Source organism: Acanthaster planci, linkage group LG03 (genome assembly GCF_054643075.1).
Source record: "Acanthaster planci isolate LZ-2023a linkage group LG03, COTS_SCS, whole genome shotgun sequence".
In the NCBI taxonomy this organism is placed as follows: Eukaryota; Metazoa; Echinodermata; class Asteroidea; order Valvatida; family Acanthasteridae; genus Acanthaster; species Acanthaster planci.
In genome coordinates, this window is record NC_141779.1 from 11087511 (window position 1) to 11102565 (window position 15055).

General features: G+C 46.1%; 2 protein-coding genes across 9 annotated transcripts in view; one reads left to right on the plus strand and one right to left on the minus strand.

The window, feature by feature from the left end:
- LOC147799642 (uncharacterized) overlaps window positions 1–15055 on the plus strand; it is a 564475-nt gene that overhangs the window by 88599 nt on the left and 460821 nt on the right. The window lies entirely within an intron of this gene.
- LOC147799645 (uncharacterized) overlaps window positions 1–15055 on the minus strand; it is a 78105-nt gene that overhangs the window by 8714 nt on the left and 54336 nt on the right. The window contains exon 1 of one of the 4 annotated variants that reach the window (XM_087134138.1): window positions 1795–2105. The exons of the other annotated variants lie outside the window; for them this stretch is intronic. The gene's annotated coding sequence lies outside the window, so the exon portion shown is untranslated. Of the gene's footprint in view, window positions 1–1794; window positions 2106–15055 lie in introns of those variants that run through there. 4 annotated transcript variants of the gene reach the window in all.

Below are 15055 nucleotides of genomic sequence, written 5' to 3' on the forward strand. Positions count from 1 at the left end.
ACCCGGCATTTGCTTAGGGACCAGACCGACTGGAGAAAAGGGCAAGTCTGGCAATGGGGGGGGGCTAGAAAAAGGACCAGCAATGCGGCCCAACTGAATCTCCCTGATAATATTATTGTGTAATAAAGCCTTGTGTTCATGGATGGACTTGAAATTGCCAGCCGAACTAGAGTGTACTCTCAGACCAAAATAGCCTAAACAAAAGACGAAAGTGAAACCATAGATCAGGGGTTGGTAGTTGATGCGTTGGCTGCCCCTTGTGCACTGCCAGTGCGTACATGTAGGGAGCTACTGTGGCAATTATTGGTTGAGTGGCCAGGGGACATGCACATGGAACATTTGTGGACAAATAAACATGCGAACCAGAAACATAGACTGCGGTTGAAGTCGAAACAGATCCCGCATGCAGTGCCTCACTGTTCCTGCTGAGAGAATGTAAGACCCAGTTGCGGAATGGCTGTTGGGAGGACTTAAGGGGGTAGGTACGAAAAAAGTTTTGTGAGGGACCACCCACTAGCGTTAGCCACAATGCAGTGTCGATACTGGCCAAGGAACGAGCAGGCATTCAGGTCTGGTGAAGATGGAACTGGATATCATAATAGCGCCAGCCCGAACCCGTGCAACGGAAGGCTGCAGATCGGACAGTATCGGCACATTTCAGTAATTGTTGCAGAGCTGCCAAGTTCTTTCGGAGCATTTCAGTAATCTCAACTCTAAAAAACAGTAATTTTCAGAGGAAATCAGTAATTTCTTTCGCAGAGCCGATTGGCTACGAAAATACTCTTTTTATTTGATGCGCAATGTACAACACAGCATGTTTACATTGTACATGTAGTATGGGAGTTTTCAGTATGTGGAAAGTAATATTTTAATGAAAAACAGTTTTGAATTATATTTGCTTTGCATGCCAAATTACAAATCAAATGGACAGCCTTTGATGATGTGTGTACTTCCACAGGGCATCTGCAGCATAGGCATAGAAACCAATGTTTGCAAAACAGGTAATCCAACTTCTCATTATAACATGTGCATACCGGTACATGCTCGGTAAGAAACTGCACCATCAACACCTCAGCTCGAATGGTACCATACATACGTTTAGCCTTAGAAGCCATTTCTTTTCCAAGAAAGAACGGCGAAGTCCGTGCGGTCGTAGAAATGTTCGAGCGAGTATGGTGGTATGGTGTTGTCATGCATGACGCGTCACACGCGCGCCGTGATTGTTGCGGAAATGGGTATCACACCAATTTGGACCCGTAATGGTGATCAATTTCTGTACCAATTACGGAAAATCCGTACCACTTGGCAGCTCTGTTGTCGGGTGCAGTCCAGATGGCAAATCAAGTAAATGGATGCAAAAACCAAGAAAGCAGACATAAATGGCAGAAGTCCATTGCTCAGTGGACATTATGCGAATGTGCTGAGCTGAGGCGAATTTGCAAGGTGTGTGATTCAGGCAAACTGATCACAAGTACAAAGTTGTGAGAATGAGTATTACCAAACCCCATAGCAAAGAACTAAATTCGCCAAACTCCCCATTCCAAATTTTTTCTTGGATGTTTTTAGGTACCCTCAGCCCCAGCTCCTCACAAACACTGGTTAGTGCATTGTAGTTTTGTACATTAGCCATTGAAGACACAGCACTCACAGCTTGAAGTGAAATAGGGATGGAAGTCAAAGGCAATGCAGATGAACTAATACTAGGAGTAGGATCACTAATTGAAATTAAATGAGGAATGGATTGGTGGTCCACAAAAGGTAAGGGAAAAAGATTACAGGGAATATCTGACTCACCGAGCCCCGAAGTCACAGGCAGCGCAGCCGCAGCACTTTGCGGGCGTCCGGGTGGGAGAGATCAATCTACAGCACCAATAGGGATTGCAGATGATGGTGTGGCTGCTGCCGGTATACTTTTCTCTAGCCCAACCGAACGTGGGGTTGCATCAGAAGCATCTCTCCGGCTTTGAGTAGGCTTACCGGTAGCAGAGCGAGGCCTTCTGTGCGGTCTCCTCCCCTTAGAAAGCCAAACGGTTGCTGCCACTCTCTTCCCAGACTTCGGCATCTTGCAGTGACCAGAGATTGTGTTTAACGAAAGACTGAAATCAAAATTGGCAGAGAAATGTGCAACTTGATCATGTGTTTACATTTGATAATGCCTGCTGAGAAGTGACAATGCCTGCTGTGTAAAACACACACTAAAACTTGGATACCAGACAGTTTACTTCATCCTTATTATTCATGAGTCTGTGTGTGACGCAACACGCAGAATGCGCCAGGCGCACGCAAACCCTATATACTTCTATTCTATTGGACAATTTTTAAAAGGAATATACCATAAAATAGATGGGTATGTTTGGAAAAATAAAAGTGAAATTTTAGAAAAAATTGTTGGAAATCCATTATATGTTGACTTCTTTTGACTCTCTGAATAAAAAGGTATTTATGAATATGAATAAATATGTGCTTGGCTGGTCTTAAACGTTAGTTTAATGTTTATTCCCTGAACAATGCTAAAAAAAAACATCCTTTAAAACAATCTCCCACTTGGCATCCCAAATCAACCTCTTCTGTGACACCGGATTGAGAAGAATATTGGGAAGCCACCAAATTTGAACTCACCCACTGACCCACATTGGGCTAAGGCACTGACTAAAAACACGTTCAGGCAAAAACTAGCCCCCCATTAAAAAACAAAAAAGGGACATCGTAGTTAACCATGTGATAAAAAAACCACTCACTACTACATCAAAGATTTTCTGGAACTCAATTCTCAACCACAACTGTTTCCATTTCAGAAAAAGTATTTCCTCCAATGGCCCAACAGCATGCCCTGAAATATGTGACATCACCCTGCATGACTTCTAAAACAAAATACTAAAAAAAAGTACAAAAGATTCTCACATAGTGGTGCTATGGAGAAAATATACTGGTCATCTATAACCAAATTCTTGACCCAATTCCTAATTTTGTCGCAAACATCAACAAGATCCAACCAACTTTGAAATTCACAAGTGAACCTCTCTGAGACATCTATCTACTATCTCAGAAATATTTGTGAAACCCCCATTCTTTACTTTCAGGAAAGTACTTTCATGAATTCACACAAGTTGAATAGCAAAATTTTGCTGAAAGTCTTTCATCAGATTTGCTTCGCTTTCACCTCCGCCTGAAGTATGAGCCAGCCTTAACTGAGGCCAAATGGCTGGACTCAAAACCCTAACCCCCTAGAGTGTATGTAAAATCATATTGAAATTGGAGGATTTGGGACTGTTTAAAACACCCAGTAAAATAAAATCTCCTTTACTGGTATAACAACCCATCAAAAGCATTACTGCCTTCAAAATCATCCGTATGCAACTGATTCAGTGTTATCCCTACTGGGCACAAAAGCATATTGTTCTTGCTGACAGAAGAATTTGAAAACTAATCTTCTGCTCGCATCACCCAATCACATCCAATAAACATCACTAGCTTTTGGTCATATATTCTTCTTATGCCTACCCATTTCGCCCCCTTACCAGACCACTGGCCTATACTATTTATTATTTAATCAGTAAGCTTCACAAGTCACCAGACAGTGTCACTGAATGGGATAGTGTTATCCTCTTTTCACATGAGTCACACTTTTCTTATTTGAAGTTGATTGATACAGTCATGAACTTCTTCCTGTGTTATTGGGCTTTAAAATACGGAATCAGGAAAGTTGGGATATTTCACAGGGTCAGCAGTGTATCTTGGAAGCCAACTGTTGTCCAACGTTTTAAAACAATCACTAAAATGCTTATTAATCATCTGAGGGACAGCAGTATCAGAATTATTTATATGAATAACTGACTGGGTTAGGTATTTTGACACTTTCTGTTCAATATTTATTGATGAATGATTTCACAGGTTATCTTTTAATATTGGATGTTTCTTGCTCAAAAGATAAGAGAGTGTAAGTTTCTTCAAAGCTCTAATTAAATAATAATAATAATAACAGACATTTATAAAGCGCCCAATCCATCAGGCTGCTCCCAGGCGCTGTACATCAAAATATAGATAAATAAATATAACCTACATGTACCATAATCAAAATCAATACTAAGAAACTAAAAATGCTTGTTAAAAAGGTGCGTCTTCAGCCCGGTCTTAAAACTCTCCACATTCCTAGACTCTCTAAGATGAACTTCAAGCTGGTTCCAGAGACTGGGACCAGCCACAGAAAACATCCTCTCGCCAGCAGAAGACAGCCGAGTTTTTGGAAGAGTAAGCCTAGGCAAGTCCAGTGCGGAATCGACTAGAAATCCTTACATCAAGCAAATCACTTAAATAACTTAGAGCACTGTTGTGGAGACATTTAAAGATCATTAGACACACCTTAAAAATTACCCTATGATATTTTACTGGCAACCAATGTAGTTGTATCAGCGCAGGAGTGATGTGGTCAAATTTCTAGCCATTAGTGAGTTACCTTGCTGCAGCATTCTGGACTCTCTGCAAAGGAGCAAGGGCTGACGCTAATAGACCTATTAAAACAGAGTTACAATAGTTTATGCGAGACGTAACAAGTGCATGAATAATATGCTCCGTGGCAGATTGACCCAAACAACATTTAATTTTGCTTATATTGTTCAGGTGTTACATTGCAGAGAGACATTCTTGATGTGGGATTGCATATTCGTTTTGTTGTAAAAAATCACAACTAGACTCTTGACTTCAGAGACTGCGGTAATATTGTGATTACTAATTATTCACAAGAGTTCTAGGAATATTGCTAAACGACATATGCGATCCAATGATATGCAGATCTGTCTTATCATTATTTAGCTTCAAAAAGTTAATCACCATCCAACATTTGATGTCGTCACAGCATTTTTCCAAAACTGGCAGTTGTTGCTGTATGTTACTGGCAGTTGGCTGAGCTGACAAATACAACTGAGTGTCATCTGCATAAAAATGACAACTCAGTCCATGATGCCTAATAACATTCCCTAATGGCAACATATTGTGACGGAAAGTGTATAGGACTAGAGCTAGTCTAATTTTATTAATGAGTTGCAGTGCACGTACCTGATTGGCTAGTGACTTGGTAACGTGTGCTGGCTAGGCATAGCGTAGCGCGCTGTGTGCACATGGTCGTGCTACTGCAGTGAGCGCTGCGATCGCATTATAGTTGGTTTTTGCTTGTTGGACTTCGCAGAGTGAAGTTGGTGAGTTGGCACGGAGCTAAAGCATTGTCAACGCTGTGCGAAGTGTTGCGTGGTGCTGATGCGTTGTAAGTACGTGATTGTATAGACTGTACGTGGCTGACTAGTGTGTGTAGCTGACGTGTTGCAAGTACAAGGCTGTGAGAGCTGTACGTTGCTGACGCTGGCTCGCATGCACGTTAGGTGAAGCTCGTACTAAGTTGTACAAGTTGTACTTTGCTGACGCAGTGTGACTGTTGATGCGCTGTGTGTGGCTGATGCGCAGTGAATGGCTGATGCGCATGGTGCATAGTTGATGCATTGGAGTATTGCTGCTGGGGCCCTACGCTTAATTAGTGCTCAATCCAAGTAAGTAAATGCACAGGCAACCAAACCAATCTCCCAATCACTTCACTGTACATTTCAATTGTTGATTTGTGTTGATTATTGTGGAATAAATTGAACGTCCTGTACCGACAGTTCTTCTGTCAAGGATTACTTTCTTTACCGGTTGATTGTGTAATTCAACAGAGACTAATTAACACTCGGTCACAATCGGCGGTATATTTCCTCCAAGACGGTCCCCGCACCGTTTGGCTTGAGGTCGCTCTGTGTGGTCTCTCGTCTGGGGAAAAGCCTTGGGTTGGGAAGATCGACTCTGCCACTAATAGTGCTTGGTTTGATCCCATCAACTCAGGGTAGGCCCGGGGATGCCCGCCACAAATGGTGTCAGAAGTGGGATGATTGTGACTGACTAAGTTGATTTCTCTGTTAAGAAATTTTGAGTCAATTGTTGATTGCTCTGCTTTTGTTGTTAATTTTCTTGTGATTTTCTTGTGGGTATTGGTGGTTGCCTGGTCGTCAGTATGAGCAAAGGCTTGCAGGGTCAAGTGAGCACCTCAAGTGCTGAGGCCGAGGTGCAGCGACTGCGTTTGGAAGCCCAGTTTCTGCAGAGGGAAAATGACCTAATTGCGAAGAAGCTGGAGGCTGCCATGAAACAGCAGTCGGGTGTTTCCTCAAATATGGGAGGGAACGTTGGCACGCCAGCTGGGAGCGGGCGTGTGCTCCATCGGGTTGATTCAGATGTTGAGTTTCAGTTGCCTGGGGAGACGTCTGGGTACGTCTCTGGAGCAGCTGGGAAGGTGTCAGGCGCAGGTGGAACGCCTGAGTTGGCCCCAAAGATGGGGAGGGAGGTGAGCTTTATGGAAAGTACACCTCTGAAGGACCCAAGCCCAGGGATGAAACCCCAAGCAGGGTTGATGCCATTCGCCTTGGAGCGCGAGAGTCAAGTCATGGACGACCTGACGCTGTTCCTGTCAGGGCAAGGTGGCGTGGAAAAGGGTAAGTCGAGTACTAACCCGTTTGCTTGTGATGGGGAGAAGACCACCCCTAAACAAGTGCACAATGATCTGCTAAGTTTCGCAACTCGACCCGTCGAGGCGAAGGACAGCAGTTCCGTTGAAGGAGTGGACAGCTCGTCAGTGGGTCCTTGGCCACTGAAACGAGAGGCACGTGTCCATGGTGACTCGGGTCAGAAGGGGAGTTTGGAGCGATTCAATCGCAGGCCAAACATAACTCCTGACCGGTATAGTGGGAAAGTGCTCTGGAAGGAGTACTTCCGCCATTTCGAGTCCTGTCGTGAGGTAAACCAGTGGAGCGAAGAGCAAGCTGCGAAGTGGTTGGCCGCAAGCTTGCAAGGTGACGCACTACGGTTGGTGGGTGACTCAGGCCAAAAGCACACTTACAGTGAGCTGGTGAAGTTGCTTCAGCGCAGGTTCGGGTCAGCTCGACAGAGCGAGAACTATCTCGTTGAGCTGAGGCACCGGCGTCAAAAGCCGAAGGAAAGCTTGTTGGAATTGGGGCAAGCAATCCATGAGTTAACGGTGCGAGCGTACCCTGAAATTCAGGAAGAGGCTAGAGAGAAGTTGGCAAAGAACCACTTTATTGATGCCGTTGACAGTCACTCAGTACGAGAGGGTATAAACAGGGCCCGTCCAAAAACTTTGGACGAAGCAGTCCAGGCTGCCCTAGAGACTGAGAATTTTGAAAAGGTCGAGCAACACAGATTGCTGGATCGGAAGCCCGCCAAGTTGGCGAGGGCTTTGAACTCTGACACAGAACAGAGGTTGGAGACTCTGGAGTTAAGTCTCAAGGAACAGGCCAAGATTTTGGGTTCTGTGGCCGAAATGATGAAGTCATTGTCAGGTCAGATCGCTGGTCAGGGACCAGGCAAAGGCTCGTCTTCTCCAAAGACAAGTAAGTCCGGGAGAGCCGAGCCTGGAACCTTCAAGTGTTTCAAGTGTAAGGAGAAAGGGCATTTTGCCCGGGAGTGCAAGAATGCTCCGAAACAGGGAAACGGCGATCAGCCCCCCGTAGGACCCGCGGGAAGGCTGAGAGACCAAGAGGGTCCAAAAGAAAATTCGGTGACAATGACAGCAGAGGAGAAAAGGGGTCAAAGCAAGACGATGGGCAGAGAATAATTTCCCTGCCTCATTCAAGCCGCAATCCTCGTTATGGGTTGTTTGTTGAGGGGTCGGTGAGGTCGACCAAGTGTCGATTCTTAATTGACACAGGTTCGACTGATACTTTGATAAGTAGTGAAGTGTACCATAAAATCCCAAAAGAGAAGAGACCTGTCTTGGAGACAGTGGATGTCCAAGTCAAACAAGTTGACGGAAGCCAATTAGCTGTGCTGGGAAAGGCTTTGGTGGAGGTGCAAGTGGGTCGAACCACGCACCCAGTGAAAGCCGTCTTTGCCGAAATGAGGTATGATGGTATCCTGGGCATGGATTTTCTCGTGCCAACAGGTGGAAACATAGACTTCCAATTAAGGGAGTGGAGGCTCAACGGTGAGCGAATCAAGTGCATGAATGGTGCAGGCGAACCCTTCATTGGGCGTGTTGTGGTTTCCCAGACTACAGTAATTCCACCAGGTCATGAAGCTGTGGTCCCGGGCAAAATCGCTCGGAAGGGCACAGACTTGCTCGGGCCAGCCCTCGTTGAACCGGTTGAAGGTGGTGGTGACTTAGCCAAGAGAGGCTTGATGCTGGCCAGGTCTCTGGTTGAGACTGAAGGCGATGTTGTTCCGTTGCGGGTGTTTAATCCTGGAAAGGAGAAAAGAGTTGCCCGGGAGGGGACAACTGCGGGAGTGGTTTCCCAGGTTGAAGCTAGTTCAATTCATGAAGAATTCAACGTGGTGGCAAATGCGGACGAGGTGTTGCCCCCGTATTTGCAAGATCTATATGAGAGGGGTACAGCCAATGTGGAGGCCAAGTACCATGAGGATGTCCAGAAATGTCTGATCGACTTTCAAGATGTGTTGTCCAAGGGTGACCATGACATCGGTCACACGGACGTGGTCAAGCATCACATAGACACTGGTGATTCTAAACCGATAAAAGAGAGGGTGAGGCGTCATCCGTACCTGCATCAGCAGGAGATTCAGGAGCAAATACGCAACCTGGAGGAGAGGGGAGTAATTGAACCCTCAGATAGTCCATGGGCAGCAAATGTTGTCCTGGTGGACAAGAAGGACGGTACGAAGCGCTTTTGCGTTGACTACCGAAAGTTGAATTCGGTTACCATCAAGGATGCCTATCCCGTCCCGCGCATTGATGAAACATTTGATGCCTTGAGAGGGGCGAAGTGGTTCTGTACCCTCGATTTAGCATCGGGGTACTGGCAAGTCGCTCTTGATGAGGACGCCAGTCAAAAGTCGACATTTGTTGTGAGAAATGGGCTGTGGCGGTGGAAATGCATGCCATTTGGGCTGTGCAATGCCCCTGCCACTTTCGAGCGGCTCATGGAGAAGATCATGGCCGGCTTGCAGTGGGAGATCCTACTGATCTATTTAGATGACATTATCGTGTTTGGTCAGACGGTGCCGGAGACTTTAGCCCGTTTGCGGATAGTGTTTGAGCGGCTAAGACATGCCGGGCTCAAATTGAAGCCCAGCAAGTGCCAGCTGTTTCAAAAGTCAGTGGCGTACCTGGGGCACATTGTGTCCTCAGAAGGGGTTGCCACAGACCCAAGAAAGGTCGAAGCAGTGGCAAATTGGCCAACTCCGAGGTGTGTACGAGAAGTGAGAAGTTTTCTGGGTCTCGCCTCGTATTACCGGAGGTTTATACGGGGATTTGCAGAAATCGCAAGCCCACTCCATGCCTTGACGGAGAAGGCAAGGGACTTTGTGTGGACGGAGAGTTGTCAGGAGGCGTTCGACGAGCTGAAGAGCAGGCTTCAGGCCGCTCCAGTTCTGTCATACCCGATTCCTGAAGGCGACTTTATCCTGGACACCGATGCCAGTGGTGATGGCATTGGGGCAGTCTTGTCCCAGGTTCAAGAAGGTGACGAAAAGGTGCTTGCTTACGCGAGCCGGAAGCTCAGCAAACCTGAGCGAAACTATTGTGTCACCCGCAAAGAGTTGCTGGCTGTGGTGGTGTATTTGAAGTATTTCAAACAATACCTGTATGGCCGGAAGGTGACGGTCAGAACTGACCATGCTGCATTGCGGTGGGTACTTAATTTCAAGAACCCCGAGGGTCAGTTGGCGAGATGGTTGGAGGTTCTGTCTCAGTACGACTTGGTTGTTGAGCACAGAAGTGGCAAGAAGCATGGAAATGCTGACGGACTGTCAAGACGGCCATGTAAACAGTGCGGCCGTGAGGAAGAGATCAGTGGAGTTGAGGCAACTGGTATGGTACCCAAGGGTCAGCCTCAGGGTAGTGAGTTCTTGGTTAGGGGCGTGGCCGCCCAACCAGTCCTGTCTGGGAGTGTTTTAAGAGAAGCACAGTTACAGGATGACACCGTAAGTTGGCTCATCAGGTTAAAGGAAGAGAACAAAAACCGACCAGAGTGGAAGACAATTTCCCACTTGTCAGCGACCTGCAAGACCTATTGGTCGCAGTGGGACCAGTTGGAGGTCCGCGAAGGTGTGCTACACCGACGATGGGACTCCGATGACGGAAAGTCCATTCGGTGGTTGTTGGTGTTACCACCAAAGTTCCGCAAGGAAGTCATTGCTGAGTTGCATGGTGGGCAACTCAGTGGTCACTTAGGGGTCAATAAAACATTGGCCAAAGTGAAACTTCGATATTTCTGGCCAGGTATGTCCGCGGACGTACGGTCATATCTGAGGGGATGTGATGTTTGTGCCAGAAGAAAGTCACCTGCTAAGAGAAGGGTTGCACCCTTACAGCAGTATCCAGTTGGGGTTCCCATGGAGCGAGTAGCCATCGACTTGCTCGGGCCATTGCCCATGACGGACAATGGCAACCGTTGGGTTTTGGTCATTGGCGATTACTGCACAAGGTGGATGGAGGCACTCCCGCTTCCAGACGCAACTGCAGTTACGGTCGCGCATACCTTGGTGAAAGAGTTTGTGTGTCGATTTGGAGTGCCCCAAGAGTTACATTCAGATCAGGGCACTAACTTTGAATCTGAGGTGTTTGCTGAAATGTGCCGAGTCCTTGGTATTTCCAAAACTCGTACGACCGCCTACAATCCAAAGTCTGACGGCATGGTCGAAAGGTTTAATAAAACCTTGGTCAACATTGTGGCGATGCTCATTGACCCTAAGCGAAGGCAGAAGGACTGGGACGAATTTCTCCCCTATGCCACCTTCGCCTACCGGTGTACGCCACAAGACTCAACTGGCGAAAGCCCCAACATGATGATGTTGGGACGGGAAGTGACCGTTCCAGTGGATTTGGTCACGGGGTGTGTTGAGGTTGAAGAGGACACAACTTTGGACTTTGCTGAGAAATTGAGAAGTGAAATGCAGAGTGCCCACAAAAGGGCAAGAGATTGTCTCAGGAAAAGTGCCCGGAGGCAAAGGCGAAATTATGACAGGCGAGCATTCGAACACGGGTTGGAAGAGGGCCAACTTGTGTGGCTACACAACCCAGCGAAAAGAAAGAACCTTTCCCCCAAGCTACAGCTTCGTTGGGAAGGACCTTGGTTAATTACCAAGAAGTTATCGGATGTTATCGTCCGTATTCAGCAAAAGTCGGGGAATAAGTTGAAAGTTGTCCATGTTGACAGGTTGAAGCCGTGTGTCGGTGAAACAGTTGGTACTTGGGCAAGTCAACCCAAGGATGTTGTGGAGGAGAGCCTCCCGATAGATCAAGTGACTGATGTTCCAGATGTCAGTGGTTCATCTGGGGAGTTGGTTGATGAGGCCAGTAATGGTGAAACTCCTCTGGTGTCTCATGACGTCAGAGAAGGGTCAAATTCGGAGAATGAGGACAATCTTGTGTCGGGTCAAACACCGTCGAGGCGGTACCCAAAACGGGCGCACAGATTGCCCTTGCGCTACCGTTAGCGCTGTACAAAGTTGTTTTGCTTTTTTTGTGAAATTGCATGTACTTAACTTGCAGTGGAATTGCTAACAGTCGAGGGATATCCAGAAATCGACATATGTTCCATTAAATACATATTTCTTTCTGTTATGGTTTCTCTTGCAGAGTGTGAAGAGAAATGCTGCAAGACAAAGGTCGTGGAAGGTCCAAGCCAAGGCGGTTCAGTTGCCAAGAGTGCCCCCTGTGGTTCAACCATAGGCAGAGCCTCTGGCGCCATATTCGAAATATACATCAGTCGAAGAGTACCTTGTTTTGCAGTAGGTGTTCCTTCCAGGCGGGTCAGGTAGGCACGCTGTTCCGGCATATGGAGACCTGCCACCCTAGTGAGGCGGGGGAGGGCGCTAAAAGCCCGGCTCAGAGCCTTGGTCAAGACAGGTCGTTATTCAGCGCCGTGCGAACGGTGGTGACCGGTAGTCAGCCGACTACTAAGGCCATGTCGCCCAGTGAGTCAAGTCCGTCCCCGAAGGTTGCGGAGGCAACTGCCTCTAAGCAGTCTGTTGGAGCAGCAGTTTTGTCCTTGTCGCCTACCCCCATGTCCCCACTGACGGAGCGCCCTTCGTCGCCCCAGTCCAAAACAGTCTCACCCTACGTGCGGTCCGGGGGAAAACCGAAAGGCATGTTGCAGATGGTCGTGGAGGAGGCCGCCGAGAGCCTTTCGTCAGCTTCCCAAGAGGACGAACAAGAGGCCGCCTCGCTACCATTTGTACCGCCTCCAGCGAAGAAGACACGCACCGCCACCGTCCGGGAGTACACTTGCACGCAGGTGTATCTAGACGGCAAGCTCGTCAAGACGGATGAACACAACTCGGTCTACCAGAAGCAAATAGAAGTAGACGCGGAGGGAAAGCCGACCGGGAAGTAAAGAACCAGAGACGAGGACCGACACTCTTATATAAAAGAGTTTTAAGCTTTGTTTAAAGATGACATAAGTTATTTTTATAAGTGTTTTAATCCTTAAGTTGGTACGGACGAGTAAGTGAAATCTATACTTCAATCATGTGTAATCATGCAGTACTTGAAATTTTCTATTTTTGTATAAATTAAAACCTGTGTAAAATCAACCGTATATTGTGAGCCTTGGAGAACATCTACTTATATAATTTTATCTGCCAGAAGTGTTGTCTCTTAATTTTGTGTAAAATCATGCGAGAAACAGTGATCAGTTTGTATGCCATTTCCAAGTTGTGAGCAGATTTTCCTGTAAATATTAAATTAGGTGCCTTGAAATTTTGGTAAAGTCTTGTAAATATTAAATTAGGTGCCTTGAAATTTTGGTGTTCTTGTGCCCGTTGCATTGCGTAGGAAAGTTTTGCGCATATTTAATGAGGCAAAATTAGGTGTTCTTTTTCCCCTTAGAATGTGTATAAGATCTTGTGAATATCTAATGAGTTATACTTTGTATAAGACCCAGTGAATCTTCTATGAGTTTTAGAAGAGTTATAAGTTGAAGACACTCTTTCCTTATTTAATTGTTATGGCTTGTGGTGTATGGGGACATACCCCGCCATGCTCGGGCCTTTGTGACGGAAAGTGTATAGGACTAGAGCTAGTCTAATTTTATTAATGAGTTGCAGTGCACGTACCTGATTGGCTAGTGACTTGGTAACGTGTGCTGGCTAGGCATAGCGTAGCGCGCTGTGTGCACATGGTCGTGCTACTGCAGTGAGCGCTGCGATCGCATTATAGTTGGTTTTTGCTTGTTGGACTTCGCAGAGTGAAGTTGGTGAGTTGGCACGGAGCTAAAGCATTGTCAACGCTGTGCGAAGTGTTGCGTGGTGCTGATGCGTTGTAAGTACGTGATTGTATAGACTGTACGTGGCTGACTAGTGTGTGTAGCTGACGTGTTGCAAGTACATGTACAAGGCTGTGAGAGCTGTACGTTGCTGACGCTGGCTCGCATGCACGTTAGGTGAAGCTCGTACTAAGTTGTACAAGTTGTACTTTGCTGACGCAGTGTGACTGTTGATGCGCTGTGTGTGGCTGATGCGCAGTGAATGGCTGATGCGCATGGTGCATAGTTGATGCATTGGAGTATTGCTGCTGGGGCCCTACGCTTAATTAGTGCTCAATCCAAGTAAGTAAATGCACAGGCAACCAAACCAATCTCCCAATCACTTCACTGTACATTTCAATTGTTGATTTGTGTTGATTATTGTGGAATAAATTGAACGTCCTGTACCGACAGTTCTTCTGTCAAGGATTACTTTCTTTACCGGTTGATTGTGTAATTCAACAGAGACTAATTAACACTCGGTCACAATCGGCGGTATATTTCCTCCAAAACGGTCCCGCACCCTTTGCCTTGAGGTCGCTCTGTGTGGTCTCTCGTCTGGGGAAAAGCCTTGGGTTGGGAAGATCGACTCTGCCACTAATAGTGCTTGGTTTGATCCCATCAACTCAGGGTAGGCCCGGGGATGCCCGCCACAATATCTACATTGAATAAAAGTGGTCTGAGTACAGAGCCCTGGGGGACACCATACTTAAGTGTATAGGTGTCACTCATGGTTCCAACATCCAATCCACTCCGACCATCAGGCGATAAAGACCAAATCTGAACTCTTTGTAAATGGTCTCTAAGGTAAGAAGAAAACCAATCAAAGGTATTTTGTGAGACTCCTACATGTGTCCTTAATCTATGAAGCAAAATGTCATGATCAAGCGTATCAAACACACCGCTTAAATCAAGAAATACCAGAATGGAGACTTTGCCCTCATCCATATTTTTCTAAATCATCATTTTGAATGCGGCTAAGAGCCGTTTCCGTCCCATGGTGGCGCTTATATGCCGATTGAAAAGGTTCGTGTAACATAAACCTGGTCATATTTTCATAGTTGTTGCGCAACACCTTCTCAAGAACCTTGGAGACAAATGGTAAATTGGCAACTGGCTGATAATTCTTAAGCAGCTTGGCTTGATCAGCCTTGAGGCTCCGAGATTTTGGTATGAGAGTAACGTAGACATCTTAAAATCATTTGGAAAAACTGCAAGATAATAGAAGAATTAACAAGAGATGTGATTATTGGGCAAATTTCAGGCAGACAGCATTTTAAAGCACAGTTGGTATCAGGTCAGCACCACAAGTTTTTGGAGGACACTTGTGTACGATTTACTGGATCTGTGCAGAGGTGGTGGAGCCTAAATTAAGCTTACATCCTTCAGGAAGAATTTGATCTTGAATATCAAAATCTCTTTGACCCACACTACTCACACGTCGTAAGTTGCTGATCTGATCTTGAAAGAAATTTGCGAATCAATTTGCCAATTTGACTTCAGACTTATGAGTAGGAAATGTAGGAACTGACTTACGGCATAACAAATTATCAATCACACAAAAAATCTGATGACAATCACCCTTACTCTCATGGATTAAGCTTTGATAATAATGCACTTTCGCATCCTTGATCATCTTCACAACATAATTACATTGTATTTTATATATCTCCCGTTCAACAGTTAGTCGAGTACATCGCCAGCGACGCTCCAGGTTTTTACGCTTAATTTTCTCCTTCCTAATGGTCTCAGTAAACCAT